We start from the raw sequence: 7,027 nt of genomic DNA on the forward strand, positions 1-7,027 counted from the left end.
AAGATACAAGATACAATTTGCAAAACACATGAAACTCAAGAAGAAAGAAGACCAATGTGTGGACACTTTGCCCCTTCTTAGAATTGGTAACAAAACACCCATGGAAGAGACAAATTTTGGAGCTAAGATGAAAGGATGGACCATATAAAGACTGCTGTACCTGGGGATCTATCCCATAATCAGCCTCCAAATGCTGACACCATTGCATACACTAGAAAATTGCTGAAAGGACCCTGATATAGCTGTCTTTTGTGAGGCTATCCCGGGTCCTAGCAAACACAGAAGTGGATGTTCACAGTCAGCTATTGGATGGATCACAGGGCTCCCAATAGAGGAGCTAAAGAAAGTACCCAAGGAGCTAAAGGAATCTGCAACCCTATAGGTGGAACAACAATATGGACTAACCATTACCCACCAGAACTCGTGTATTTAGCTGCATACGTATCAGAAGAATGCCTAGTTAGACATCACTGGGAATAGAAGCCCATTGGTCTTGCCAACTTTATATGCCTCAGTACAGGGGAATGCCAGGGCCAAGAAGTGGGAGTGGGTGAGTAGGACAATGGGTGGGGGAGGGTATGGGGAACTTTCGGGATAGCATTTGAAAATTGAAATGTATATAAAGAAAATATCTAATAAAAATAATAAAATAATTAAAAAATGGGTACAGAGTTAAAGAATTCTCAACTGAGGAATACTGAAGGGATGAGAAGCACTTGATAAAATGTTCAATATCCTTAATCATCAGGGAAATGCAAATGGAAAATGCAATGGCAAACATATCAGTGACACTCCAGAAACCAGTGAAAGGATCTGAATATTGGGACCATATTCAGTGACTTGGCTGTTCCAGCCATAACGAGTTCTCAGAGGGTAACGCATAGACTGAGCAAAAGAAAGATTTATAGTTCAATATCTTCTATGGTATCTTCTACAGACATATCTGTAGAGATTCTCTCTTCTATCTCTTGTTTTCTGTTGTTGATGCTTGCATCTGTAACTCCTCATCTCTTTCCTAGATTTTTCCATCTCCTAGGATGTCTCCTTTTTGTGATTTCTTTATTGTTTCTATTTCCAATTTTAGAACCTGGACAGTTTTGTTCAATCCCTTTACCTGTTTAATTGTGTTTTCCTGTGTTTCTTGAAGAGATTTATGTGTATTCTCTTTAAGGGCTTCTACCTGTTTACCTATATTCTACTGTGTGTCTTTAAGAGAGTTATTGATGTCCTCCTTAAGATCCTCTATCATCTTCATGAGGTGGGATTTTAGGTTTGATTCTTGCTTTCCAGGTGTGTCAGGTTATACATGGTGTCCTGTGGTAGAAAATGTGTTCTGATGGTGCTAATTGGCACTCAACTTTCTTGCATATGTTCTTGTGCTTGCCTCTCTCTACAGATGTTAACTGCCCTTGCTGTCTCTGACTAAATCCTGTCCCTTCTGTGTGCCTGTGAGCCTGTCAGCCCGATTATGACAAAGCACCTGGGAGTCAGCTGTCTATGAGCGTGGAAGGGTGCCTGGAGTGCAATCTCTGCCTTAGGCCAAGTTCTGAATACTGTGACCATAAGTGATGAGTTGGCTGTTCCAGCCATAAAGAGATCACAATGAAAAATTGGAAGAAAAGAAAAGAGATCACAAAAGATAAATCAGATACCCTGCAAGAGTAAAATTTATGGTTTAAGTCCAAGATCCCAGTTAAAGCCATTTTGGAAGTTGGAAACAAAGTTCAGAGCTTAAGAGTATGAGGTTGTTTAAAACAAGACCTTTGCTCCATCCCTAATGTACCTGTCTCTCAACTAGAAATCTCTATAATTGGCACTCTCTGTAATTATAATAATATATCTCTATAATTCAAGCTACAGCAGAGTTTATTTCTTTTTCTTGTTCCCATGATACACTCGCACAGACACCAACACTCACACAACAATAAATATTAGAACACCTATAATCCTTGTAGCAGGACATACATACAGGAACCTGACTAAGCACTTTTGCCTAAATAGTTCAGTCTAGAATGAGAAAACTTGCTTCCTTATTTTAAAACTACAGAGCACATTCATATATTATGCAAACAAAGCCAAGTGTACCTCTAAAATGGCTCTATTCTATTCCCTGAAACACTGACTCTGGGTGCATCAGACAATAATCATTCCCTCTATATCCTCCAACTTCAGCATTCAAAACTTCATTTTCTTTCATAGGAATTTGAATCCTTATGTGAGTTGAGTGTTTTCCATTACCACAGTCATGATAAAAGTTATTTCAGTTGCACCAATATTTAAAGGGGGATGATTAATAAACAAATGAATCCCTCATAATTTCAGCCAATTTTTTCTTCACATTACATAATATTTTATTACATGAAGAAACCATGTTTTATATGAGTTGATTGCTATAGTTTCTTGCTATTGGGGAGATTGGGGAGATTGGGGGAAAATATGAATCTCCTTTGTCCAACAACCTACACTGCCCAATGTTCAAAAATATAGTATTAGCCAAGACATTTCTTAATGTAGGAGGTAGCAGGAATGGCAGGACTGCCTCTATGTAAAATCTGGGGGCCAGGCAGCTGCAAAAGCATCTTCTTAAAGAGGACCTAATTGAGGACTGCTTGTGGCACCAGCATTCCTGCAGGAGGATCTAATTGTGGACTGCCTGAGAGAGCAAGGATTGCTGGTGCAAAAAAAAAAAAAAAAAAAAAGCCAGACAATCAGGAAGNGCTATTAAGTGTAGATACTTTCTTGGAACCAATGGGGGCATAGATTGAGGATATTAAATAGCTTTCAGCAGTGCTCTGATGAGCTGGCTGCAGCATTTCTCACATGCTCCCCGAATCTGTGTTGTTGACTCTGGGCCAAATTGCCCCTAACCCCCAAGAGCAGATAGTGTTGGGCAGAGACTTCTACAGGGCACAGGCAATATTGAAGGATACAAGTCTATGTAAATACAATGTAGTTGTCATTGTAAGTCATTGAAATATATTTTATTCGGTTTCTTTTGAATAATACCTGGTTCTGCTTTCATCCCATCTCAGAGTAGTCTATCACTATCTATATGTATCCTTGCATGAACCCACGTCAAACAAGATTTCTGATAAAACAAATCAGTACAAAGACTTACCCTTGCTGTCTAATCAGCATTCACATCTGATCCAAACCTTTCTCCACCACTACACTCTGAATAAATCTACTCAATTTGAGCTGTCTGCTGCAAGAATCCTGAACATCTATCTAGCTATATTCTGCTCTCTCTAATCTCCTTCATATTTTTGTGTCTATTAAACCCTACTTCAGTCCTTATCTATAATATCTCCTTAAATGGGTATAAATGATCTTGAGTCTTTGCTTAGAGGGTGTATATTGCTGACCCATAGTGCAGGACAGGCACATGTGCTAGTGAAACACAAATCTCTGCAGATCTGGAAAGGGTCAGCTCCTGGACTAGATTCCTGGGCAATGAAACGCCAGACTCTGTGTCTTCAAGCACACTCTAACCCTAAGGGAGATGGTCATGGCACTCAAAAAGCATTGCCCAATCAGGACCTCTAGGTGGACACTCGAGTCAGAAGAAGAGGAGGGTTATTCAAGTCACAGTGTGCCAGGCAGCAGGCTCAGCTCCATTTGTGAGCAGGATCAAATAGTTGATGTGATGTTCTCTTAGAGCTACTGCCAGATGCTTAAAAGCAGGACAGACAAACTTTTAAATAGCAACATGGTGACCATGTTCAGCAGGAACAAGTGTGGAGGGTTGTCCCCAGGGTTGGGTGAACCAGTGAGTAGATGCAGACACCTGTGGGGTTCCTGTGGTCATACTCACTCAATGTGCCATTTAAGGGGGTCCTGCGTGTGCCTGACTTGCCAGCAAGAATGACACTGTAACAGGATCCTTCTGCACACGTTTATTGGGAGAGCTTGATTGCAGAGGCGAAGAGACCCCAAGCCCAGAACTGGTGCTGCTTATATAGGCCTAGGAGAGGCATGTCTCACACCCGGATTGGTTGTGCTTACTACCTCATTTGCATGCCTACATCTGATTGGTTAACTTCTCTCTCATCTGATTGGTTAACTTGTCTCTCATCTGATTGGTTAATTTGGGTTAATTCTCAAAACCTCATCTTGGCAAAAAAAAACAAAAAAAACAAAAAAACTTTACTGCCTATGTATGCGTGGTGGCCAGCGGTAGCCAACACCACCCTGCAATGGCACATGTGGCTTCCCACAAGGGGGCTCCTGAATAAATTCATTAGGAGAGCTGTACTTACATAAAACATGTGGAATAAGTGCTTGTGTGTAGAAACATTTTTGGCAAGAACTCAGAGAATTGAGCAGAGGGAGGACTGTCTCAAATAATCAACAGATAATTCATATGCTAACTGGGCCTCTTAGAAATTAGGAAGCTAGGATATACCTGTTTGTTTACCAGGATTTCCCAGAAATATGGCTCTAGATCATAAGACAAGAGGTAATCCTGATTAACAAACAGCCACTAGGCCTATTCAGATATCAAAGACCAGGTCTTTCTCAACTGTTTATGATAATTTTGAGATATTAATGAAATTGTTGCAACCTTCTCCTTACTTCCTACTATTAAGTCTCTAACCCTGAGACAATGGGTGAGATGACTATTTAACATCCTGAAGCAGGACAGGCTGCCAGGTTTTCCCAGCATGCCTTAGTCCCTTTCTGTTACAGGGTGTTGCTTACATAACCCAAGTTCTACCTCATGGGGTGTAGGACCTTTCTCCCAGCTGCCCTTCCACATGCAATTCAGGTATATGACTGACTTGTCCTTTTCATCTATCATTACCCTTCTGTCTTATTGGTCTGCTTCCACCATGTACACCCTCTCTTCACAGGGCTCAGGACCATGTCTACTCTAGCCTGAGATGTCCCTCCTTTTGGCTGTGCTCTACTTTTTATCTATAATAAACTTCCTACTCTGCCATACTTAGGAGAAGCCTTGTTCTTTCTTTCCATTCCTTTGTTCATTCACCTCCCTTTTTCTTGCTTTCAAGTTCCTAGCAACTTTTTCTTAAATTGTTTTTAGTGCATTTGACTGAGGTTTAGGGGCAGGGCTTCCCAGGTATTAAGTAGACATGGTTGTGCTGAACAATGAGTGTGTAATTGAATGTCCACACAAAGAACCCTATTATATAGAAGATGAACAGGTACTCTAGGAAACTGGAGGACTCTACAAAAAATATATATAAATCTGCTACACTTGGTGAAAAGGTGGATCATGGAAGACCTATCCTGAGACAATAATCCTCCAGTAGGAGAGCTGCTACAGTCCTAAGGCCTAGTTGGGAGGTCCAAGTGAATGAGGGACACTCAGCAGTCTCTTCAGGTCTGCTGGGTTCTTCCTGCCCGGTTCTTCCAGGTCTCACCAGAAACAGTCATTAGGAACTCTGAGGGAGACCACAGTCCTAACATGGTGAGCGTGAAGACCACTAACCCCAGACCAGAAAGAGCACATTGGTGGAGCTATCTGAGTGCATTCTGCTGGAACTATCATTGACTGTGAACCACACTGTTCTGTTGGTACATGCATTGGTCTGTGCAGAGGCTGTTGACTTTCTTTTTTCCCCAAAAGTGAATTCTTCGGGGAGGTGTTTCTGGACTTTGAAGGTGTGGTACTTATAATATCACTATCCAGTGTGCAAAGAGGTACTTTTGGCGTGTTGTGCAAAGACATATAGGGAAACTTAAAGTCTGGTTTCTAGAAGTTCTGAATGTTCTATTCCACAATTCAGTTTCACCTGATAAGTTTTATAAATTGTTCAGAGACTGGTAGACTGGAGGTGCTGATCATCCATCAAATTTACTTGGTTAGAATCCTTTTCACTTTCTGTTACATCAAGTGCCAATAGCATGATTCAGGCAAACTCAATTTCCCTCACACAAAGAGATATTCTGAGATACAGAGGAGTTTGTTTTATGCACAGTGTTGTCCTGGTGGATAGGGCAAATTCTACATCTTGTGCCAAAAGATATGTGACAGGAAGCAGACATTAATTTTTTTTTCAACTTTGTTTTGTGTGAGAGCATCAGAATGGCTGGATTTTACTGAGACCACTAGGGCCCAAGAGTGGTCATAATCCATAGCCCATCCTTCTGATCACTTCCATTTTCAGTGAGAACTCTAATTAATGGGGCCTTTCTGTCTGGAAAGAAATCAGAAGTAGCATGACAGGCAGAAATACAACAACTTTGGAATTAATTTGGGTTATATTTCTGGGTGTTGTAAAGTCTATATATATTATTTTTGAACAAATACATCGATAACTTGGTTAGAGTTCACACCTTTTTCTGGCTGAAATTTTTTATTTTTTATGAAGACTTAATATATTTGGCCCTTTAATTCTTGGCTTTTTCTCTGCACACAGCAGGTATGGACAGAAGGGGTAAAATTGGTCAAGATCTTAAAAATGGAAATTGAAGCAAAAAAAAGAAAACATAAACTGAGGGAATCCTGGAGACAGAAAATAGAGAGAAATGAACAGAAATTATACACTCAAGCATAAATACAGAACAAGAGATAGAAGAGAAAATGTCAAGCATACAAGATACAATTAAAGAAGTCAATACATCAATCAAAGAAAATGTAAAATCTAATATGGTCCTGACACAAAACATCCAAGAAATCTGGGACATTATGAAAAGAGCAAACCTAATATTAATAGGAATAGATGAAGGAGAAGACTTCCTCCTCCAAGGTTCAGAAAATATTTTCAGAAGTATCATAGAAGAAAATTTTCTCAACCTAAAGAACGATATGTCTATAAATATACAAAAAGTTTACAGAACACCAGGTCTATTGAAACACAAAAGAAAGTCTTCACACCACATAATAACCAAAATGCTAAATGTTCAAAGGAAAAAAGGAATATTAAAAGATGCAAGAGGAAAATGCCAAGTAACATACAGAGGCAGGCAGACTTATCAGAATTACAACCAACTTCTCAACAGAGATTCTAAAAGCCAGAAGGGGCTAGACAAATATATTTTATACCATAAAGAAAGACAAATA

Source organism: Mus caroli, chromosome 13 (genome assembly GCF_900094665.2).
Source record: "Mus caroli chromosome 13, CAROLI_EIJ_v1.1, whole genome shotgun sequence".
NCBI classification, from domain to species: Eukaryota; Metazoa; Chordata; class Mammalia; order Rodentia; family Muridae; genus Mus; species Mus caroli.